Genomic DNA, 26,485 nt, shown 5'->3' with positions numbered 1-26,485 from the left:
TTTACCTAGAACCTTGCCTCAAAGTACGAGTTTCCGGATATGGTATAACAACATGGGGGAAGCCTGGAAAAGGGCACTGCACAACGAATTTACACAACCTGATTTCCATCGGGTGAATACAATTGAAATTAAATTTCAATACGTTTGTTGCGATTTGCCATCAGGATCATCTCACCTAAATTATAATTACACATTATACATAAAAATAATGACATTATTATCACTTCTAATCTACATTTTATCTTCCAGCTATGCGAGTATATAGATTATATCAGAAGAGGGGGAACCCCGATATATCCACCAGATAAGCTAGTGTTCTCCTGGACAAAATATTGTTCTCCGGAATCAGTAAGTTTACTGTTAGTTGTCTAAATTCTATGGCATCTTTTATCAGGTCATACATATTATTTATACATTAATTACATTTACTGTAAATGCATTATTTTATATTAGCAATTGGGAAAGTCAAAGGTGGGGTCACAGTCTCCCATCAGTATACAAGGCCAATTGTCCGTTTCCTACGCTTTTGTTAGCTTATAGATCTATACTGTCAAAGTACTACCAGGGAAAGTCTGGTGACAGTGTCACAGTTTCAACACCATCCTTGTTACTGATCATATTCAGCTGATGCAGCAAGGCATCTCTCAGTCTCTGTACTGGAAGCTAGCCCCTACCTAGGAAGTCATATCCTTTCAGGCTTTTTTTCACCACCTTCCTGACTTCCATTATCTGAGGTTTTCGTTTGTTATCTGTTTAAGCTATGCCATTCAATAACATTACCATGATATTGGATACAGGCTTTGTGTTGCAAATAACCAGAATGAGTCAATGACCTAACAGGGGAGTAGTTTGCTGGTACTTAATGAGGCATACAAACACATCGATGTTGCATTCAATGATCAAAATAATTTGCGTTACAAAAATGTATGAATTTGATGAAACCTTTTACTGTGATCTGTTTAAATGATGCACATCATATTTAATCCTGATAGAGCATGATTGTTAGTATGATTAGGGACATATAGTATTGCCTATTTTATGTCCCTGGTATGATAAAATGCCTCTTTATAATAAAACATTAAACATCCTTTCCCTGACAGTTGATAGAGCATAGGTACTTAAATGAGTATTAAACAAAAAGCACATGAAAACAAATCTATACTTGTATATATAGTGTTAGCATATACAGATCTACAGATCAGAAACAAATGTTTTTTGTCATATTTTTAGTTATGTAATTGTTAAATGATGCACATTTGATTAATTCAAAGTTTGTCTATTGTGTCCATTTTCCAAAGTATTCTTTTCAAAGGACAATACCAAACAACTTTCCCAATTTACTCGGAAGTTTCCCGATTTCAGGCTCCTTGCCCCGTCTCCCGATCCTATTGATCAAAAATAGGCCATTCTCCTGATTATAAGGAAACCCCATATGGAGCCCCTATTTATCTTGTCAGTTTCATTTAGGCCTACATGTATGACAGGGAACTCTTGCCGCCTGGTGAAATATATATATATGGGGCATTGGTCAGTAAAAAATCACAGACCGTAACGAAATTATGACACTTCAATGACTGCAAGGGTGACACTACCCCGATAAATAAACAATTAATTAAAACCAATTAAGCTGAAGTCGCGTGATTGGGTTTCGTAACAGGGCGGTCATGGTTGATGAAACGCTTGTATATGACCTTGTATACTACCTTTGATGTCAAGTGCACAAACGATCTCTACTTCACAGTAAAAACAGTAAACAGACACTTTGGTTTGGGTTTTTTTTTTTTAACGTCCTATTAACAGCCAGGGTCATTTAAGGACGTGCCAGGTTTTGGAGGTGGAGGAAAGCCGGAGTACCTGGAGAAAATCCACCGGCCTACAGTCAGTACCTGGCAACTGCCCCACGTAGGTTTCGAACTCGCAACCCAGAGGTGGAGGGCTAGTGTTAAAGTGTCGGGACACCTTAACCACTCGGCCACCGCGGCCCCCTATCGCATAAGGAAATGTAAACAGACACGGGAATCTCGGAAAGAGAAAGTGAAAACAGTACTGGTGAAATCATTATATCATCAACATATACCTACGCATTGTAGCTATTACCCGGGACCTATTTTTGCTGAAATAAACTTTACAAATTACCATTTGTAAGACAAAAACATTTCCTCGAAAACGAAATTTCTTTAGTTGAATACTGTCATTTGAAAATTAGAAATTAAGTATCAGTCCCCACATAAGAAATTATATTGTACTCTAGATATATTTATTGTAGAATTTTAGATGCTTCATAATGAAGTTTACTGATAGAAGACTTGCTAGAGTCGGTAAAGTGTGATATTGTGATTTGCCTTCACTGACTGACATGAAGTATCTTAATTAGTTTGCAACATAATTGTTGTATCGTCTGAATAAGGCTACATAGGTATCACAATGGTTTCCGTGCGATAACTTGAGTTACCTTGGGCCAATCAAACTCACACTTCATACAGTGCTTCTTTACCAAAAGTGCTTACTTGGGATTACGTTTCAGCTTTGAAGGTCAAAGGTCAAGGTCAATGTTACTTTTAATAGAAAATTGATTTCCATGCGATAACTTGAGTTCCCATAGGGCAATCAAACTCAGACTTAAAGTGCTTTCTAATTAAAAGTGCTTGCATGGGATTGCTTTTCAGGTTCGAAGGTCAAGGTCACTGTAAATAAATAGAAAATCTATCCAGTTGCCTTTGGTTCAATCAACCTTGAACTTCATATAGTGCTTACTGCTTTCTGTATGAAAACCACTCAAATTTTGCATGAAGCTAGTTTTGATTTGCGGAGCAGATCAATTTAATTGCTGCACATGCGACACAGCCACTTCCGTTGAATTCTTATTATAACATGTTTATACAAAGAATTTAAGAGTCTTATACGTCAGCTTAATTAGTGATTTGTGATTAACGATTCTCAGAAATAAGTAAAAATAAGAAAAAATAATTTTGAATATATATATTTTCAGGCTACTTATATTTTCATATGTAATTTAGCCGAGCTTGAAATAAGCCTTTTTTACAGGTGAAGGTGGTGATATTGGGACAGGATCCATACCCTGGACCAAATAAAGCTCATGGTGAGTGTATTGAAGAAAAAGTATAGTGTAAAGTTTGGATATCACACACACACACACACACACACACACACCCTCACACGCACACACACACACACACACACACACACCCTCACACACACACACACACACACACACACACACACACACGCACACACACAAGCACACGCGCACGCGCACACGCACACGCACGTTTATCCAGCAATAAAGATACGTTGTATGTTTAAATCGATCCATGTCTACTGCAGTTAAGTATAAATTCTGGCAAAATGAAAATCAGTACAAATAATTACAGACTGTTGGGCAACAATGTAGTGTTCACTTCCATTTCTATTGACATCACACTTGACAACAAGCCATTTGTAGCTCACCTGTTCAGTTAAATTGATCCATGTCTATTTTAATCAGTTACAATTCTGACAATGCAAACCGGTACACAAAATTACGGGCTTTGTGGACAACAAAATGATGGCATTTCTATTGACATCACGCTTGATAACATAGCTGTCAGCCATTTTTAGCTCAAATTTCCCGAAGGGCAAGTAAGCTTATGCAGTATCACAGCGTCTGTCGTCCGTCTGTCAACTGTTCTATTCAAACAACTACCTCCCAATAACCAAGCGACCCAGAAACCTTATACTGGGCATGTAGCATGAAGTTTGAGTGAAGGACTACCAAGTGTGATCAAATGAATGACCTAGACCTACATTCAAGGTAACAGGGGTTAAATAGGCTAAAATCTTAAAACGACTTCTCAATAACCAAAATGCCCAGAGACTTGATGTTTGGCTTGTTGCATGCCGCGATGAATTGTTACAAAACTTGTTAAAATGAATGACGTTGACTGATATACAAGATCATAGGGTCAAATAGGCTAAACTCTTTAAACGACGTCTTCTCAATAACCAACGGGCCCAAAGAGGCAATAACAGGTCTGCAGCATGCTGGGATGATGGCTACCAAGTTTATTCAAATGGATGGCATTGACTTTCATTCAAGGTCACAGTGTTCAAATAAGTTAAAATCTTTAAACGGCTTTTTCACATAAGCAGGTGGCAAATAGGCCTGATATTAGACATATAGCATGCTGGGGTGAAAGGCTATGTTAAAATGAATGACCCAGAGCTTCATTAAGGCAAATGGGCCTCTTGTTAAACTTCTTCTCAATGGAGTTTGTTCAAATCACTAACCTTGACCTTCATTCAAGGTAGCAGGCTGAAATATTCCAATAGCCAAATGTCCTAGATACCTGGTATTTGCCTTGTATCCTGCTGGGGTGAAAGACTAGACAGTTTGTTCAAAAGAATGACCTTGACCGTGATTAAAGTTTGAAAGAGGTAAATTGTCCATAATATGTAAAAGACACCTATTTAGATAACCATGAGGCCATGATATTGTATACTTGGTCTCTGATACACTTGTTCTTAACTATGTTATTGTATTAAACGGATCACTGGATAGCAGGTGAGCGATTCGGGCCCATATTCCATGTTGATATAGGAAATTGCAAAGCAAGAAATTTGGTAGATATGTTGTTAATTGAAAAAGAGGTATGAGCTGAAGATCAGGATGTTTTAGGACAAGCTCTATTATCAAGCGAGTTTAGTGTTAGACTTTCAATCATAAAAAAGTAAATTCGGTTATTTGGTTCCTAAATTTGGAATAGAAATCTAACTTTTGCATATTGGACCCTTAATGTATTGACAGGAAAAACACTGACAAGTGTAAATGTGAAGAATCTTTTTTTATCGCTTAACCGTTTTATTTCAGGTCTGAGTTTCAGTGTTCCGGACGGGGTGCCTATTCCACCTAGGTAAGGACATAGACAATAGTCAAACTAATGATGTTTACTGATGGGCTGTAATATAATCTATTACCCATATGTAGCTGTGGTATGTGTGTTCCAGATCTATTTGTATCGTACCCTGTGCGCGATTGAGGCAAGTCACACCTTGTTTGCAACAATACAATGATATCATGTCGTGAATTCAGTCATGTCACATCTGTTTTGCATTGATTTAATATAAGCATATAAACAGAGTAAGAGAAAAAATATTCTCATACTTCACAAACGAATTTCCGTTTTTGGAAGGGTAAATAAAACTCTCTATAACTGTCTATAACCAGTTTATTGCAGAAAAGAGATATGTTATCACGCGCTATGACTCCACTGGTTCATGAACAGTTTACAATTTGTTACTTTTTTAAAAAGTATGCAAGAAATAATATACCAAGGACATGTCCAGTGGATATATCAACCCTCGTGTAAGAGTTTGGCTGGCCAGCACTCTGTAAGCCTTGTGCTGACTAGACAGACACTCAGGTTGAGATATCGCTGTCCACGGAATATGCCCATGTAAGATTATATTAATAATTTGCCCCCCTTCGGAGCGAGACGGGTAGATCGAAACATTCAAAAATCCTCGTACTTTACAACTCTCCCCCTCTGTTTGACATTCCCCTAGCTGTCTCTCTCCCAATGGGTTAGAAGATCTATCAATCTCTTTCAAGGGCTGCAGACATTTTTGTGTTTTTGTTACAGCTTAGATAATATTTACCAAGAGCTGACGAACGATATTCCAGAATTCAAACGTCCAGGACATGGCTCGCTGATTGGCTGGGCTAAACAAGGTAATTATCATAGATACTGTGGAACACACATAGCCATATATATATATAGAGAGAATATATGGCCAGTGTCTTATAGTATAATCTGTATTTAGGCGAGGGTAAAGAAAGGCAGAAGTGGCGAGCCTTGGCGAGCCACTTTTGTCTTTCTGTCCCGAGCCAAAACTAAAGCTTATATTTTAAGACACTGACCCTATATTCTATTTATCCTGAAACAATCATCAGAAATAATAATTTGAAGTGAAACGATATCAATAATAATCCAAATATATTCGCTTTTTAAACGTTGTTTCATTTGGAAGTAGACTAATCGAATTGACGCACGTGCTAAGATTCCAAAATACAGCTGTTTTCCGTCACTGCCATATACAGCAAAAATATACATATATAGTGACAATGCGGTGATAGTTGCAGGATAAATAAATAAATATATATAAAAAGAATGAAGTGTAGCAAGGGGCGATAACATTTTGCCGGCAATTGTAGCGATTTGAGGGTGGAAAAATTGGCAATTACAATCAATCTGGCTGATATGTTGCACCATTATAAAACTCGGCTCGATCTAGGTCTTGATGTATCTGGTATCACTGTGAAAATACGTTTTTAAGAGATATTTTGGGTCAACATGCCAAAATCGTCATTTTGACTTAAATGTTCTGTTTAAATCGAGCTCAAAATTCGGAAAAAAATCCATAAACATATATACTCACATATTAATAGATAAATGCTTCCTGACGAAAACGATCTGTTTAGTATTTTTATATCTTTTACAGAACGGTCACAAGATGGCTTTGAAAATGGCCTATTTTTGCGACCTTCTCAGTATTTTTCCATTCGACTGGGGTATTTTCCTATAAATAGACCGGCTGTTTTGATTAATTAAGACTGAGCGTTTCCTTCCTTTTAGCACGATTGTAAGGATCGACCGGGTCGGCATACAAAGTTGTTAGCATTATAATCATTATGAATCAACTTGTTTTATATTTGTTTTTGCCCAGTCATTTTAACAATGTCTTTCAAAGCCTATATTAACATCAACTTGTGTACGTAATATGAATTATTGACACAACTGGTGTTGTCGGCTTGTCCACATATATAAAGGTAAACCATAGAATAACGCCATCCTGAACTCATCGAGTATTGTCTCTGAAATGATCCTCCGAGGAGTTCCGGATGAAATAACGTCGGGACTTCACGCCGCTTACTCGTTCAACTCAATAGCTTTAGCTGCAGTCTAAGTGAGTTGTATTAAATTTCCCCGTCAGGACCGGAGATTTTTAATATTTTCTTAACCCAGACCAGCGCTCAATTTGCTTCTATTACAAATATAAACTAGTAAGCTTCCAGTAGGCCTACTCTTCAGTACTGTAAATAATAACGTTATACGTGTTTATTAACGTTTTAGAGGGGCGACGTTTAAATATGTAATATTTATCGTCTTTAGTGTTTGTTTGTTTAATGAAATTACTGTTTCGTTTGGTGATGCATGTTGATTTTTTGATATCTTGATAAGCTGATATTTGTTTATGTCGAGTAGCAAAGTTTCGAGAATCGTAGTGCATACAGTACTTATTAGCTTACGATGACAGATTTTTTTTTCTCACATCAAAATAAATAAACATACGGATTAATGGCTGGAAGGTCCACGTCGAATGGACTGAACAATTAGATAACAGGCATTCGATCGATTGCATATATATGGGTTTCCAGAAGGCGCTCGATACTGTTCCACACAAAAGATTTTTAAGCAAAATGTCATTTTGTGGAATCAGTGAAACATGTATCAAATGGACGGCCAGCCTCATCGTCAACAGGAAACAGAGAGTTATTTAAAAGGGCGAGCATTCCAACTGGAGCTATGTATCCTCAGGAGTTCCCCAGTGATCGGTAATCGGGCCAACATTGTTCGTAATCTACATAAATAACCTACCAGATACTATTCAGTCAGTGGTTTGCTATGTATCCTCAGGAGTTCCCCAGGTAAGGGGTTCCAGAGGCGAAGCACCCCGGCAGAAAATGAATATAGCAAATTTGTAAACATTCCATCAAAGTTTAACGAGTACATACAAGACTCGGGACTTGCATATAAATTTATCACCGTGTTATTATTGAAATATTGAGGTTGAGTTTAATTTTATTTTGAACCCATTTTTATTCAAATTTGAAACCGTATTATTTGCTTACTTGATTTCGATTTTCATCAACTTGAGCATCCAACGCTACTCTAATAATAATTAAGCTGGCTGAAGGGCTTACAGAATAGGAAACTGAATTGAAGTGAGAAAGAAAAGAGAATACTTTGGGGATATTTGTAGTAGGTTTTTTTAGTGTCAACCCCAGAATTTCAAAGCTAACGCCAGAACCCATTCTTGCAATCTTCCGATTTAAAAACGTTTTAACAACTACCGAAATGATGCAGTTGAAAAAAAGGAAAGGACGATCTCATCAATGGCATTAAAACATGCTATCTAACTAGTCCCTGATCTCACAAGCGACGTTCTTTACATGTACCTGTAAAATAAAGTTTGCCGAGGTGACCCCAAAAAGTGCACCTGGTGATAGTCGATTATATAAGCGCATGACCTTTCAACTCCGTCTGTAAATCAGGAATCTGGACAACTGAGGGAGCAGTTTAAAAAAATGGTGTTTTGTTGGAGGAATTCTAGATGACGGTAGTATAATATATAGAGGATATCTAACAATGTCTTCAGTAATACCAAATATTATTAAAGAAAGGGGCTAATATTTTGATATTTTTCATTCGTGCTGCGCATTCGTGAAAAATATCAAAATATTAGCCACACAAGTGAAATAGATTTGGTATTACTGAAGACACTATTAGATATTCTACTTATTACATATTTCATCAACGAAAAACCTACTCCGTATGCTAACTAGGTCTACAGCGAGAGTTTGAAACCAAAAAAAAAAAAGTAGTTCCCCCTGTCCAGGTGCTGACATATATGTCGGGCTTTCTGATTGATCAATTATTTTGGTATTTTCTTATCATTAATTTGATTGGTCAAATCAGCAAAAGTGATATTTTTCGCTATATTTTTCACTATCACTTTTATAGAATGAATATTTTTTGATATTTCACTGGTAAAAATGTAATAAAATCACATTTTCTATGCGAGCGCCTGTGGCAATTACATGTAGTAAAATTTGAAATATGTTTTCATGCTAAAAGTTTTTGAACTAATATGTATTTATTGTGTCGCACTCAGTTAAGTTCAATTATTTTGGGGTGGAGAACCATGTACATGTAGTTATTTTTTTTCATTATCTTTAAACTTATTTAAACTTATTGCTAAAGTTATTATAGAAAATTATTTGACAAATTCTAACGAAGACCAGGATTTAATGTTATCAATTCTACAAATAGTCATCTTCTAAATGTCATCTGCACACAGGTAAAATACAGTAACACAGGGACTAGTGTGAATAGCTTATATGTTTCTATTTTAGGCCCATACCGCCATAGGTAAATATTTACATCTATTTACATTTATTGTGTGTAAGAGTATGAGATGCCACTTAATTTTCAGAAACTGGCAAAACTGATGTACATTGAAACCTAACAAGAGGTTAGAAAACATATTTTAAAAGAATAACGTGATTTATTATACTTGGTTAAGCTTTATCTATATAAATTATTCACCGTGTACAGCCTCACGCATATGGGGATACGGCTTTGTGTGACACGGGGACTCGACTTTGAAGTGGCAAGGTGAGAGGCAAGGCAAGCAAATATATATAGAACATACATGGTCAGTATCTTAAAATATAAGCTGTAATTTGGCGAGGGTAAAGAAAGACAAAAGTGGCAAGCCTTGGCGACCCACTTTAAATACAGTTTATATTTTAAGACACTGACCATGTATTCTATTTATCCTGCAACAATAAAAAAAAACTAATCATCAAAAATAATCATTTTGAAGTGAAACGGTGTCAACAATGACAGAAATATGTTCGCCTTTTAAACGTTGTTTCACTTTGAAGTATGTCAGTCGAATTGACGCACGTGCTAAGATTCCAAAACATAGCTGTTTTCCGTAACTGTCGTATACAGCAAAAGTATATACGGAGGGTGTATTCCGAAAATGCGGTGGCAGTTGCAGGATAAATACATATATATATGTATACTGATAAGGTAGCAAGGCTTTGTTATCGTTCAAACCCCTTGATCGATTTCCTTCGCCATAGTCTCATGATATGAAAATTATTTAATATTATATACATGAAATATAATACAGATGTAGTAATGTGTACATTTGCAGCTGTAGTAAGTAGTAAACCAATGCCAGTGTAACACTCCTGATACATACAGGTTATGACACATATCGAGGCCCCCGCTGACACGTCAGACATATGTAGTGTCTAGTATATCAAGCATATTTCGGAATGGTGCTGTCTATTACTTTGTTGTTTTGGAATCACTTATCTGTTTTAGGTGTCCTTTTGTTGAACACCTATCTCACAGTGCGAAAAGTGACAAAAGACAAAGACTCTCATGATCAAGCTGTACGCCAATCCTGGGAGCTATTCACAGAAACTGTTCTGTCCTATCTCAGCAGCAAATACCCGTGGCTGGTGTTTATGCTGTGGGGAGAAGAAGCTAAAAATAGGAAATACTCAATACAACAGGTGAGGCGATAAAATGATAATTATACCGTCCACGGGTACTGTAAGTGGATGTTAGTTCATCTGCAAGAAGGTTAGGTTAGCCGATGCCGTAGTATGGGCGTCTGTTGTCCAGTGTCTGTCCAGCTTCATGCGGAAACATTCTTCAGGTGAACCAAGAGGCCAAGAAGCTAGATGTAGGGTACTGATATAAATCATGACAGTGTTTGCAAAAAGAAATAACCTTTACCCATACTTTATATCCTAAGATTCATTATTAAGTAAGAACTTAAATAATTTCTAATCATTTATTAAAAAACCTTAATTCTTTACGGGACTGGTGTTTATGTCGTGGGGAAGAAAAGCTCAACAAAAGGGGACCTTTTTAAACCAGTTGAGATGAGAAAACAATAATTCCACAATCCAAAGGTACTGTAAATGTTTTTTAGCTGATATGCCAAAGGTTAAGCTAGCCTTTGCCGTAGTATAGGCGTTTGTTGTCCAGTGTCCGTCTAGCATTATTTTACTTCACACAAATACACCCCCCCCCCCCCCCCCCCCCCCCCAAAAAAAAAGATATCTTAGAAAAGTGTGAGTTACAGGGTAATCGAGTCAAGATCTAGGTCACTAACTAGATGTTACTTTTTTTTCAAAACTTTAAAGCCACATACTCCCGAAGAAACATATATCAATGTTTACATTTTGAGCTTTTTACAGTTTTCGGACTTGATATATACCTAACAGATTATCGTGAACCAGAAACTGAAAGAAAATGTGTATTTTTGATAGTATACGGGAAATTCCCAGAATAAATAACTGTTTCTCTGAAAATGAGTCCCACAATGCAATGGTAGGTTTTGCAGTCCATACAAAATTGCGGAACGCCGCAAGCGTGGAACTGCAAAAACGCAGACAGATTTTGCCAAAGAAAAGACACAAACGAGTGTGGAATCGAAAAAAAACGAGTATTTCCTTAGGAAAAGAAATGATTCGTTGGAACTAAACGAAAGAAGTATAAGGAATAGACTCGAATTCCAATTTTCTGGACGTCTATTGGATTACTGGTTAGCTTTTGAACGTTGTCAAATTCACCGATCTAAGATTTTACCAATGTTTTGTTGTATGCATATTACTACATTCTAAAATTAAGGATTTAAATGTTAACTATGTTTGTTTATTCTGTTCAGTTACCTGAGTATTACGCGAATATTATGTTAATATGTTCAAATGAAAGCATTATTAGGCCAAGTTCACGTATGCTTGGTTTGTTTTTGTTTAACGTCTTAATAACAGCCAGGGTCATTTAAGGACGTGCCAAGTTTTGGAGGTGGAGGAAAGCCGGAGTACCCGGAGAAAAACCACCGGCCTACGGTCAGTACCTGGCAACTTCCCCACGTAGGTTTCGAACTCGCAACCCAGAGGTGGGGGGCTAGCGTTGAAGTGTCGGGACACCTTAACCACTCGGCCACCGCGGCCCCTCACGTATGCTCGATATGTAAACAACGGACATATGCGCATGTGTGTAGTTGATGTGCAGTGTACGTTGTTATAGCCTCGTTCTCGGCTCCGTGACAAATCTCGCTATAAATATAAATGCGGCGAGTTATTTTTATACACTGATGTCTCGAGGACTCCCCCGGTCAAGCGTCCGGGCCAGTGGTCAATTAAATGTTGGGAGAGCGTGAATGAACATCTTGGATTGCCATTAATGCACGTGTGCAACTAAAATTTTAGGTTGTTCGGGAGTATATGGCTTTAACATATTATTACATGGCATTAGACACACACTATAAAACGGGAAAAAAGGTTAGTTTTGCTCTTTTTAAGCTTTAATATAATGAGAACTAAAAGAAATATTTGACAAAGAAAGAATAAATTCAGTCGATGGAAATGAGATTAGAGCGTTTTCCCTGATTTTTGCTTTTAACAAATTCCAAGTAGTCTTTCCTATTTGACCCATTGTTTGAAATAACTGTCTCCCTTACCTCTGGCAATAAGTTTTTGTGTGAGATACAATTTTTTTTTTACTATTTAAAAAAAAATTATTTTCGGATCTATACATGTATTGGTTGATGGTTAAGAGTATCACATTGTCAACTTTCCTATCTGATTTTTTTTATTAAATTCAAAAGTTCTAAACATATTATTTCACAAATCTTTGGAGCAAAATTTGTTCTTTCCTACCATCAGTGCATAATGCGTTCTTCATTATTTCAATTCCAGTTTTCCAAATATTGCATGTAGGACTTATGTTTAACCCGCATTTAGCTACATATGAATTTGTTGTTGAAATATGGTGATTAATCCTAAATAAAAACAATGATAATTTAGTGTTTTTAGTAACAGAAAACGGAAGCTTAATAATTATATTCCAGTCAATATCATCTTAATCAAAATGTTCCTTCCATTCTTTCTACCAGTTGCATATTCTGTCAATTTTACTAATTATATTACAAAAAAAATAATATCTTTATCTTTGGAATGGATAGATTATCTATCATCGGATGGATCAAAACCATATTGAGGGCAAAGTTCCTTGATAGCTGTTATAATACCTTGATATTATAAGAAGTTTACTAAAACAACATCTATCTCACTCAAAACCTGAAAACTAAGTAAATTATCATGATCTTTTTAAAGTTGTTATTACCTGTTATTATACTCCCTTTCTGTACCATTTACACTACTATTATAGACTTGATTTCTTTTCTTTATGCCATAAAGGCATGTTCGAGATGGATTTAATGTCTGAATATCTATGATGATATGCTTTAAATACATTAAAAAAAAAACCACTTATTATGACAGAAAATAATACATTCTGATCCACAGTTAGCAAGAAGGTTTTTTTTCAATGATAGAATTCAAAATAATTCGCCATGTTCTTGATGTTGTAAATAATCTTCTAAACCTTGCGTTTTAAAGAATCCATCAAGGCTTTAATTTGAATCATTTAAGGTCCTCTTTCCGAATAATTTCATCGACTACTTTTAGTTTTGTAAACCTTACTGTTTCTAGAGATAACTATCAATTTCAGTGTTGAATTTTTTGGCTCACCTACTCAAATACAAGTGAGCATATGCCGTGGTGCGGCGTCCGTCCGTCGTTCCGACGTCCGGCGTCAGCTTTTTCCTTTAAACAATTTCTTATCAACAACCATGAAACACAGAAACCTGATATTGGTGAAGAGTGGAGGGCATGTTCGTTAAAATGAATGACCTTGATCTACATTCAAAATCAAAGCGGACAAATTGACTTAAATCTTTAAACGGCTTGTTCTAAGTAAACTGCTGCCCTAGGAGTTGATATTGGGCCGAAGCATGCAGGCATGAAGGGCTTTCAAATTTGTTAATACGAATGACCTTGCCTTACATTCAATGTCAAATTGTTAAATAGGCTACAATCTTGAAATATCTTCTACAAAAACAAAAGGTCAATGGAGTTATTATTAAGTCTGCAGTAGCATGCTGGGGTAAAGGGCTACCAATATTGTTCAAATGATTGACCTTGACCGACATTCAAGGTCACATGGGTCAAATAGGATGAAATATTTTAACGAATTCTCAAAAACTAAGAGTCGAAGAGATATTATATTGGGCCGTTAGCATTCTGGGTTGAAGCGATACCAAGTTTGTTCAAATGAATGACTTTGATCGACATTCAAGGTAACAGGGATCAAATAGGCTGAGATCTTTTAACGACTTTTCAATAACCAAGAGGCAGAGAGAGTTGATATTTAGCCTGTAGCATGCTTGGATTATCCTGACATACTTTCAAGGTCATAGGGGTCACATAGGACTAAAATCTTTAAAAATCTTCTTGATAATCAAGGCCCAAGGGAGCTGATATTTGGTCTGTAGCATGCTGGGATGCTTGTTCAGTTAAATAACCTAGGCCTACATTCAAGCCACAGGGGTAAACTTAGCTTTATGTCTTTAAACAATTAGAATTGATAGAAAATAAAACAAACTAGATAGCCGACTCCGAGATTTGATAGGAGGCCAATAGCAAGTAGGAATGAAGGAAACTTTATTGACATTAATAAACCTATACTACTCTGATATTTGATTGAAGTTTAGAATCTGCAGGAATGACCTAGATAAACTTTTTTATAATTGATGTAGTATCAAGTGAGCAACACAGGCCAATTCGTTCTTTTGGTAAGAAATCTGATGATAAATATTGTTATATCCGGTGTGTTTTGTCAGAACATCTCTGAATTCTAGAAAAAAACATTCAGAAAGCAATACACTTTTAAATAGACTTGGCTTAATGAGTAAGCTAAGGCTCTTTCTTCTGGTGCAAATTGTAACGTTTGGTAACGTCTTGGTATGATGTGGAGCCCACCTTTACTTCAGGTGGTGTTTTCTGCTGACTAGAAGACTGAGTAATCTGTACTTCATCAGCACTCACATTACAGGACCTTGGTAGTGATTCAACACCATCCCTTTCACAGATTATTTCTTTAGTTAGTCAGCTTTCCGTACCTTCTGATCATAATGGTAAGTCTCTTTTCCTTTCCTCTTTAGATGTCTTTCTCTCGTGTTTTGTACAATCTTCGGCTCTAATTTCCTTGAAAGCGTGGGCAAAAGTGTCTTTATTCGTCTTCCAATGAGTCGTTGGGCAGGTGATGTGCCTATACCCTCTTTGGATGTATTTCTCCATTCAAGGATGCAATATGGGGGTCTGTGGGGGTGTCTCGCTTTGCAGTTTTGACCGCATTCTCGGACTTTCCGTTTGACTGTAGATAGCCAGGTGAACTTGTAACAAGCTCTATCTCGTATTTTCCACTAAATTCCTTGAACTCTCTGCCATTGAAGGGTTGTCCATTGTCAGTCACTAGAACGTCTGGAATTCCTTGTCGTGCCACGTGCGCTTTAAGCTTGTTGATAACATCTTTCCCTGTTTTTGTGGCGAGTCGATCAACCTCAAAGAAATCAGAGTAGTAATCGAATGTGATCAAGTAACTCTTTTGGTTTAATTCGAACAGATCACAACCCAATTTCTGCCAAGGGCGAGCTGGAACCTCATGACTGATCTTTGTTTCGCGGTGTTGTCTATTCCCATATGTATTACGTATCACATAAATTTGTGAATTGTTCAAGGTCTTTGAACATGTTTGGCCAATAAACACATTATCTTGCTCGTCGCAGAAGGCTATGTAGTCCCACGTGTCCAGAGTGGAGCCTTATTACCGTGTCATGTCGTTGACTGACTGGTACGACGACGCGATCGTTTTTGAAAATGAGTCCATTCTGTATGGTCAGTTCCTCGCGAAATGGAAAATAGTTATGCATAGCTGTAGGAGTTGATCTTTGCTATCTGGCCAGCCACGGCGGATCACTTTAAAAGACAGAGATCTTGGACACATTCTGTGGCCTTTTGCAGTGTAGACATGCGTCTTTCTGTTATTGGTAGATGCTGCAGTATACTAATATATTCTTCCACAAGTGTGAATATATGTTCATCCATCTGATTTTCTTCACGTTGGTATGGTAGATATGCTCTGCTTAGTGAGTCTGCCATGTACATTTCTATACCTCGTTTGTACACAACTTCGTAATAAAATCTCTGTAGACGCAGCAGCATCCTTTTTAGTCTCCTGGGCGCGCCAACAAGACTTTTCTTGCAGATTCCACCAAGATCGTCTTTCCGTAAACATAGCTCTCAAATCTCTCGAGACCAAATACCACTGCCAATAGCTCCTTTTCAATCTGTGAATAATTATTCTGTGTTGTTGTCAATCCAGACTCCGACGCATCACACTGAAGAGTGATAGGCTTTTCTGAATCAAAATATCTCAATATCGGAGTGTCAGAAAACATAGATTTGATTTTCTCAAAGCATTTCCCGTGGATGTTGTCATCCCAATGGAACTCGTTATCAGCCTTTAACAAGCTACGGAGAGTTGTTGTTGCCTGCGAGATGTTTGGTTCAACATTCCACGCAGTCGTTGAGTCCCTACTTTGTCAGAGGGTAAAGGCATGGCTATGATTGCTTTGAATTTTTCAGGATCTACTCTCAATCCTTCTGCAGATACGATATGTCCTAGATATGTGACAGACTTCATTCGTAGATTCAGTTTCTCTTTGTTTATTTTCAGATTCTTTTTCTGACATCTCTCTAACAGTGCCTCAAGTTTCTTGTCGTGATCGGTCAGTGCTTCTTGGTCTGTCTCACCACACCCATACACGAGTATGTCATCATGTATTGCCATTGTACCACACAGTCCTTCTAGAGTCTCGTCCGCTCTACGCTGTAACTCCTCTGGAGTTGGACTTATTCCAAATGGTATGCGTTTCTTGCTATATCTGCCCCATGGTGTGCCAAAGGTGGTCAGATAACTGCTCTCATCATCTAATTCCACCTGCCAGAATCCACTCTTCGCATCAGCGACTGTGAAAATTCTAGCTTTGTGTAGCTCGGGCAGTATAGCATCAATTGTTGGGGTTGGATGGTGATTACGTTTCAGTGCTTTGTTCAGTGGTTTTAGGTCGATTCATAATCTAACCTTCCCTGATGGTTTAGTTACCACTACCATTTTGATTTTGACAGGTGTTATGATCTCCTCTCTGCTGAGTCTGTCAATCTCATTCTTCAGATTGTCCTTAACTGCTACTGGGACCTTTCTTATAGGTATCTGGACAGGTTGTACCTCTTTGTTTACCTCTAGGTGAAGTTTCCCTGGAAGTTTACCCAAATCTTTGAAAACAGTGCTGTATTTGGAAACTAGGTCACTGTGACCCGTTTCTTTCACTGCTCGGACACTCTGTTCATGTTGTTCCTCATCTTGCTGGACACACAAGTTTTTGTTCACAGTAATGAGTTCCATTTTTTGCGATGCCTGTGATCCTAACATTGCCTGGACCTTTCCTTTGACCACAAAAAAACTCAACATTATTTCTTTTTAGGTGCTGGGTTAAGGATTTTTACCCTTCTCTTCCCTAATGGCTTTGTATCAGACATATTAAACACGACTAATGTCATTTTGGTGGACCCCAGTTCTTTATGCTTGACATCTTGGAATACTGGTATATACTTCTTCTGGTAATATGTTAACCGTTGATCCGCTGTCCACTTGAAAAAAAAAACACCTCTTTGCCCTGAACCAACATTTTTGCTTGAATTCTTTTATTGAAGCTGTCGATAACGTTCACATGCCCAATTGTCAATACAAACTCATCACTGTCGTTATCCTCCTCATCTACGTAGTGAACAACTTTTGGTCGAGATGTCTGTTTCAAGCATTTGATCTTGAAGTGGTTATTCTTTCCACAATTTGAACATGTTTCACCTCATGCTGGACAGGTCTCTCTTTTCTTTAAATCATGATGACGTCCACAAAACCAGCAATCCACCTCTTGTGAACGAAGAGTTTCAGTTTTTCGGGGCATGTTTCCATTTCCTCGCACACTATTTGTGTTGTTTCCTTTTGCTCTGGCTTTTTCGGCTTTCTTTTTTACAAACTGGACCTCCTCAAGTGATATCTCCTTTAACTGCATAGTTGTTTTTTCACATGATCTACAAATGTCTATGCATTTTCTTAGATCCAGCTTTCTGTCTTGCAGGAGTTTTTTCCTTGTGTTATTGTCCCTAACGCCCATGACGCGAATTAAGTCATCCTCAAGGCTTCCAAATTTGCATGTTTTTGCCAGCGACCGGAGAGCTGCTATATAGCTGTCTATAGTTTCATTCTGTTCTTGTTCTCATTTATTGAACATGTATCGTTCGTAAGTGTCATTGGTTTGACCAACACAGTATGATTCAAACTTCTCTATGACCTTTTCAATGTCCTTTCGTTCGTCTTCACGGTCAAATGTTAACACATCGAATAGCTGTAGCGCTTCGCTCCCGATGCATGTTAACAACGTGGCTGTAACCGAGTGCTTCATATTCAATCCCGTGGCGATTTTATATCCCTTGAGCTTCTTCCAGTTCGTACTTAAGTTCCCTTTCATGTCTACCTTTGAAGGGGTGGTATATTTGACGGGGCTTGTACGACAAACGGTCGTTGTTCTGAAGCCATTGTTTACCTTTACTGATGGCGAGGATGACCACGTGTTGTTGTTGACCGTCCGGTCAATTTACGTTTATGCGGTCTGATGCTAAAGTTCGGCACCGTTTGGTGTTTCTTCACAATAAACAGTCACTTACAGTTCATTTTTCCGTCTTCTGACACCATGTCACGTTTGGTAACGTCTTGATAACAGATAACATACAATTGTACACCGAGTCTTCGTTTCACATGTGTATTAGGTCGCCATCTTACATACTACAACAACGCCATCTAGTGAGTAGCTCATTATTCCATATGATGTTACATTGGGAGTGTTCATTATTGACTTATCGTTACACAAATGATATTTACCATTGTGGCGATTGATCTTTTTACATTTGAAATCCTTTTAACATTGATCTCTAATAAGGACAATATGACCATCTTCATGTACGATTTTTTCTATCAATGTGTGTGGCTACCATCCAATAAGGTGTGTACGCCATAGCCATTTACTAGCCTTTCTATAGCACAACTGTTACAGTGGAAGCAGTATGTAAAGTGATATTAATCCAATTTTAAGTTGTGTCTGCATCTGGCAGATTGATTCCCTCGGAATCACCCCCGTACAGAAATGTTCTGTTGTGTTGGTCCCTATGGTTTATCTTTCTCAGAAACAGGTTGTTGTACAACGATACAAGTAGTGTTCTATCACCAGCCAGCATGACAAAGAACAGAAGCTATTTTACTATACTCCAGTTATCAAGAACATAGTTTGTAACTACAACAAATTGCTTACATATACATGGTTTACAGACAATCTGTACAAAATAAAGTATATGCATATACATCAGTGAAATGGAGCTTCCAACTAGTAAAGGGTATTCAAGATATTGGTTTCCCTGGCGGCTGGAATGAATATATATACCTGTGTGTGTGTTTTAGTTGAAATAATTACTGTTGACGATTGTCCAACCGATTCCAAACATAACTAACGTCTATCAATAATAAAATATAAATTACATTTCAGTACTACAAACATTTTATTCTGGAACGTTCCCATCCTACGGCTAGAAGTAACGCTACTGATGGGGGATTCCTGGGCTGCAAACACTTCTCCAAATGTAATGAATTCTTAATACAACATAACAAGACCCCTATTGACTGGAATTGGCTCCCTACTCCCAAGAGCACTCCTAAATATTGGGATCAGCTGCCTCGAGACATTCTGTCTTATACCCCGAAATCGAAGGCCCCGAATCGGCTGCCTAAAATGCCTAAAAGCAATTGTCAGCGGCCTCAGGACCGGGTTTGGTCTTTGATTGACTGGCATTCGCCGCCAAGTTCGTTGGTGATTGATTGGGATTGGCTGCCTCTTTACCTGCCTCTTAACTTCGTTGGATGGCCTACTGTCTGGGATTGGCTGCCTGTTGACTGGAGTTGGCTGGATATTGACTTGAGTTTGCTGCCTACTGAGGATGAGATGCCAAACAAGTGTATCATTGAGTGTAAGTGATTAATTTAGCCTCGAACATGTCACCAAATCTTTATGGCCCTATGATGATGAGGAAGTTTTGGGACATGTTGTTTTTGCTTCGTTTCTTCTTAGTCCCCTACAGGCAAAACCGGTGGATGGGTGCATGTTTGTTATTATTATTATTAGCCCGTCATCCTCATATCCTTGTTGTCGCTATTTCATGAAAAGCACAGCAGGGATATTGCTCAAACTTCATGTGTAGGTTCCCGTTGGTCCCTAGTTCTGTCAATTTTATTTAGACTGTTTATGAGGTTGTTGGCGCCAAGATCCCACGGGGATCTCTCTTGTTATATCTTGTTATTAAAAGCTAACCGGTAATAAGTATTTATACATTGATGCATTTAAACTGCTGCTGATTTAGGGTTAAATCATTCAAAAGAAATCAAATAAACTGCAAGATGAATGTGCATCAAGGACAAAAGTAATTAAAACTGTGAAACCTGCCATGGTGAAATTGCATTGACAAACTGATTAAATAACGACAAAGACAATTTCCTATAATTGTTGATTAATAGATATATGATTTCAAGGAATTAACAAATCTCGGATACCTTTCAAGACATCTATGTATCTAGCCGACCAATGTTTGTATCTACTAAAGTGCGCAGTCGAGTTTTCAACTTTTTTTCAAATATGCACTTTACTTGCAGATGTACGATAATTAGTTGATTAAATGTAATTTGAAATAATTACTGTTGACTACCTCTCTCATTTATAATAACATATAATTTCCATTTCAGCATCGGATCCACTTTCGTTTAGGGACTGGAATAGGGTTGGCCGTCCGTCCGTCCGTCCATCCATCTGACTGGCTGTAGACACATTTTGTCCGGACAACTCCTAAACGGATCGGTCGATTCCAGTGAATCTTCACACAAACATTAATGATCATGTGTAGATGTACACGCCACTTTCTTTTTCACGAAATTATGGCTGCTATAGCAAGTGGTCACTATAAACAGGGTTTCCGATATGAACCATAACTTTAAGATTGTGCGGACAACTTCTCCTTAACCGAAGGGCCAATTTCAATGAAACTTCACACAAATATAGTGGACCATGTGTAGATGTGCATGCCATTTTCTTTTTCTCAAAATTATTGTTACTACGGCAACTGGTCACTGAATTCTCTTTATTGTGAACAACACACATTTCATTCTGAATTTCAGAAATATCGACATGCACGAGTTATCTTAGTTAGCCTCTAGTTATCGTAGCGCGTTAGAGATTAATTTAGCCTGGCACATGTCATGTGTTTATGGCCCTATAATGAGGAAGTTTTGGTGTCTGACTGTCAGTCCGTCCAATCCCGCAAAGTTTCCCGAACTCTTCTCAGCCGTGCTTCAAGGTATGTTGGTGAAAGTTGTTATGCAACTTAGTAAGAGTAGCTACATGTCAACTTTCAAGGTTTTGGTGTTTCGAGGTCAAGATCACTGTTAATTTTTGGGTGTGGGTCAAATAGGGACATGTATTACTCTAGCAATACCCATCATGTTTGTTATTATTATCATTAGCCAGCCATCATCATATCCTTGTTGTCGCTATTTAATGACAAGCACAGCAGGGATATTGCTCAAACTTCATGTGTAGGTTCCCGTTGGTCCCTAGTTGTGTCAATTTAATTTAGACTGTTGATGAGGTGGTTGGCACCAAAATCCCACTGGGATCTCTCTTGTTATATATTGTTATTAAAAGCTAAAAGGTAATACATATTTATTTATATATTGATGCATTCAAAATGCTGCCGTAACTACCAGCTCCCCCTCGAGTTCATTGAAGAACAGCAAAACCCATGTGAGCTAGCTTGGGTTCTAAAACTTTTTGATTTAGCTCTTTGATTGAAGTCTGAATGCATACAACTAAATAGAACTCAAAGTCATGTGTATGAAGTATCTTTTTTCTAACATTATCTTTGGCCTTTGACTACTGCCTCTGAAGCTTTATGTAGAATTTCGTACAAGCAGTACATGATAAAGTCTTTTAAGAGTGACCGTCTAATCAGGAAACAGTGACATTGACCTCTGACCTTAGCACTTGATTGAAGGAAACACGGGATAAAGTCAACACATGTGCAATACATACATGTATATATGTACTTAAGATATTGTGCAACAACCAATCACCCGAATCTATGCTAATGAGAAAAAACAACATTTTAGGAATTTGACTCCTGTGATCTTGAAAGTACGTCAAGGTCGTTCATTTCAACAGACTTGGTATCACTTCATTCATCGAACTACAGACCAAATATCAGGACACTGTGCTTCTTGACTATTCAAAAGAATGTTTTAAAGATTTACGCATATTTCACCATTGTGGTTATAACCAATATAGATCAACATCAAACTTGATAACCTTTCACAGCAGCATACTACAGGGCAAGTATCATGTCCCTTTACCTCTGGGTTATTGCAAAGAAGCTTTTCAAGATTTTAGCATTTCTGGCCCCTGTGACCTTTCATGAAGGTAAAGGTCATTAATTCATTTAAAAAGCCTTGGTAGCCTTTCGGGCAGGTGATCAAGTTAAAATTAGACAGACAGACAGGCAGACAGACAGGGACCTCATTACTTTAGGGCATCTTATGATGTGAGACCATTAATAGATAATGTGCATTTGAATATAGAATCCCCTTTTTGGGTCCCACCCTCCACTTGGGAGCCAGCAGAGCACTACGAGAGAAACTCGGTTTTCTTCAACAGTTTAAAAAAAAACCTTTGTGATCATCAACTTCAGAGAGAAGTTCTCTTTGTTTTTTTTCCTTTTCTGAAATTCAAAATTCATTGCAAGTCCGTGTGAGTGTAAATAGCTATGGCAGCGCCGAGTTGATTTGTACCAAATGTCCGTTTTTCAGAGTTTTTTTGGGTGTTTTTTTTTTTTTTTTTTTTATTGTTTGTTTGGGGTTGTTTTTTTTTTGTGTGTGTGTGTTTTTATTATATTCTTAATGTAAATGACGTCAAATAGAAAGACAAAGCTGTTCACTGCTGGATTAATTAAGTGTTATATATACTATTGATCAAGGAAGACAATCCTTACAGAAATGTAATGTGTATGTATATAGTATACTCAAGGGAAATAACTCTTACGACCTTATATGTAATAGGTTTACCTGGAACATTCTGGAAGATTTAATGTTTTATATACAGGTGTCTATTGACAAGTTATTGCTTACAAGAAGAATATTAAAGAATTCCAGAAAAGAGATGGTTGGTTAATGTACTTTTGGCAATATGGAATAAATACCACAAGAAAGAAATTGTTATTCAGAACTGGTTTGAAATTGTCAAGAAGAGCTATATGAATTCTGTTTTACTTATTAATGGCCTGATAATGAGAACTGATTAATAAGTTTTAAGGGTGGGGGGGGGGTTTTTTTTTCCCGTATTTTTTTTTTTTATTTGGGCGTTTCTGGCATTTTTTTTATTTCTTTTTGTTTTTTTTTCCCCCTTTCCCCTCTTTTTTTTAATTTTTTGTAATTTCTACTTTGAATTTCTTTTTTTTTTTCTCTTTTTTTCTTTTTTTTTTTGTGTTTCCGTGTTTAAAGTTCCCCTTTTTTTTTTAACCCTTTTTTTTTCAAAATCTCTTTTTTTCTTTCTTTTTGGTTCTTTTTTCTTTCTCTTTCCTTTTATCCCTTTCCCCCCCCCCTATCTGTTTTTTGGGTTTTTTTTCCCTTTTTCCTTTTTTTTCTTAACCTTTTGTTTTTTCTTATTTTTTTTTTTTTTTTTTTGTTTTTCTCGTTTTTCTTTCCTTTTTTTTTTTTGTTTCTTTTTGTTTTTCTTTCTTTTCTTTTTTTTTTTTTTTTTAAACGTCCTTTTTTGTGTTTGTTCTTCCTTTTTCTTTTTTTCCTGTCATTACCCCCCCCCCTTTCTTTTTATGCTTTTTGTTAGATTTTTGTTAGATTATTAATAGCCTGATAATGAGAACTGCTTTAACAAAATTTAAGGGGGGGGGGGGGGGGGGGGGGGCTTTATTTTTTTTATTATTAACTAAACTGTGGGATTTATAATCATTCTTAATTCTATTCTGGAGAAACGAATAGGAAAAGATTACTCAAGGACAGTTGTTATAAGATAAGTAATTAACTAATTTACAATGTTGATTTAATACACCACCTTGTACACCACATACTTATAATTGTGAATTATCTCTGTAACTTGCTTAGCTTTGAATATATCATTAAATTGTGCTTTGAACTTAGCTGCTGGTTTTCATCTTTCTTTTATTATCACGTAACAAAAGTTACACAACTGTGTTGCTGAGGAAGGAAGTTAAACACAAGGCTAAATATGTCAAGTTTGAAAACCAAATAATGAACCTTTGGTTAGCAAAGATGGCGGGATAACGAGGTTAAAATTTGATGTGTCTTTTCTTTTGCTGGATGTGACTTCAGCAATATAGGTACATGTATGCTTCAGTGAGGTAACACTAAAGTTGTCATCACTTTAAAAGGGAGACAACCATGACCACACCCTACCTGAGACATGTATTAATTATGGCAAACCAAGTTGTCATTTATTCGCGGAGCAATATTGATCCAGTATTTTACCAAATTATATGAAATATCTTATATGTTTAAGATATCTAATATGTTTAAGATATATCTTTTATGAGATATCTTATATAGTATATAAGATATCTCATAAAAGATATAAGATATCTTATAAAGCATATAACATATCATATATATTATATAAGATATCTCATAAAAGATATAAGATATCTTATAAAGCATATAACATATCATATATATTATATAAGATATCTGATATAATTTGGGTAATGCCTGGATCAACGTTGCTCCGTGAATAAATGACAACTTGGCTTGCCATATAATTAATGCATACATAAACTACACGTGTGCATGTAACAAACGGAGAAAGCCGTCAATAAATGACCCATGTTGATAGGAAGTACGTTCAACAATACAAAACAAAACTTTTATTTTGATCTGAAGTATCGAACACAAACCACAATATAGGATTCGACAATGTTATCATAATGAGTCTTAACTGCGGAGATCTCTAAGTTATTAGGAAACTCCGTGATGTATTTAACCGTCTCAGAAAAAACTACACTCGTTATAGTGTCTTCAGGATGTATTTAAATATATCAGACAAAAATACACTCGTTATAGTGTCTTCGGGATACATTTAAACATCTCAGACAAAACTACACTCGTTATAGTGTCTTCGGGATGTATTTAACCATCTCAGACAAAAATACACTCGTTATAGTGTCTTCGGGATGTATTCAACTATCTCAGACAAAAATACATTCGTTATAGTGTCTTCGGGATGTATTCAACTATCTCAGACAAAAATACATTCGTTATAGTGTCTTCGGGATGTATTCAACCGTCTCAGACAAAAATAAACTCGTTATAGTGTCTTCGGGATGTATTTAACCGTCTCGGACAAAATTGCACTTGTTATAGTGTCTTCAGGGTGTATTTAACTATCTCAGACAAAAATACACTCGTTATAGAGTCTTCGGGATGCATTTAACCATCTCAGACAAAAATACACTCGTTATAGTGTCTTCTGGATGTATTTAACCGCCTCAGACAAAACTACACCCGTTAAAGTGTCTTCAGGATGTATTTAACCTTCTCAGACAAAAATACACTTTTTATAGTGTCTTCGGGATAACAATTTAACAATAATATTACCTCAAAGGGAATTTGAATGTTTATTCGGCCAAAGCAGCCGAGATTCGAGAGGTGTTTGTATTTTAGTGAATGATAACTTTACACACAAAATATTACTACATTTTGAACACAAAATATTTCTTCATTTACCACTTATGACAGAAAATATCTAAAAGTCAATTTAGAAATACAGAGTGATTTGAAAATATACCCGGTTAATATCTACGGCCCCAATAGAGATATTTCCATTTCTATTGAAATCTTAAGAAAAAACAACGGTATGACTCGTGCCCTGACCGGGATTTGAACTCTCGATCTACCTCACCAAATCGCCTCTCCAGAAAGAGCCGTAGCTTACATTGTATCTTTTTATTCATCAAACAACATGATCGCATATTTACATTAAAATAAAAACAGGAATACATGCGCCACATCTACGTTCTTAAAATGATATGTTATTTCAGGAAGAATGTACTTTATGGATCAATGCATGTTTTCAGTTACTAAACAGTAGTAAAAGTAAATAAGGAAATAGTGTTGACTGGATTTACTAAGGTAGTTTGAAAAAGGAAATGGTGTTGACTGGATTTACTTAGGTAGTTTGAAAAAGGAAATGGTGTTGACTGGATTACCATAAAGATTTTAAGCAAAAAGGGAATATGGTTTTCTGGATTTCCTTTAACAGTTTAAGTAAACAAGGAAATAGCGTTAGCTGGATATAGTTATGCAGTTTGAATAAGGAACTGATGTTGACTGGATTAACTTAAATGGTTTAAATAAGAAAAAAGTGTTGACCAGGTTACCTTAAACAGTTTATAAAATAATGGGATGACTGGAGTTCCTTGATTGGTAAATGAAATTATTAAAGGAAGACCAAGGGCATATTTTTTTCTAAACAAAACAGCAAGTGACAAGGCAGAAACGCTAAACAAAACAGCAAGTGACAAGGCAAAAAAAAA

At 36.8% G+C, this 26,485-nt stretch overlaps 2 long non-coding RNA genes across 2 annotated transcripts; both read left to right on the top strand.

The window, feature by feature from the left end:
• The first annotated feature begins 272 nt into the window (after window positions 1–272).
• LOC117340046 lies at window positions 273–10,357 on the top strand. The gene is made up of 5 exons (XR_004535355.1): window positions 273–348; window positions 3,046–3,100; window positions 4,868–4,910; window positions 5,640–5,728; window positions 10,179–10,357. It is a non-coding gene; the product is annotated as an uncharacterized LOC117340046 (long non-coding RNA).
• Window positions 10,358–19,406: 9,049 nt separating this feature from the next.
• LOC117339374 lies at window positions 19,407–22,584 on the top strand. Its single transcript, XR_004535181.1, has 2 exons — window positions 19,407–19,852; window positions 20,622–22,584. It is a non-coding gene; the product is annotated as an uncharacterized LOC117339374 (long non-coding RNA).
• Window positions 22,585–26,485: the final 3,901 nt, after the last annotated feature.

Source organism: Pecten maximus, chromosome 12 (assembly GCF_902652985.1).
Source record: "Pecten maximus chromosome 12, xPecMax1.1, whole genome shotgun sequence".
Taxonomy (NCBI): Eukaryota; Metazoa; Mollusca; class Bivalvia; order Pectinida; family Pectinidae; genus Pecten; species Pecten maximus.
The sequence above is the reverse complement of the archived record's forward strand: the minus strand, read 5'-3'. Positions and strand labels throughout refer to the sequence as shown.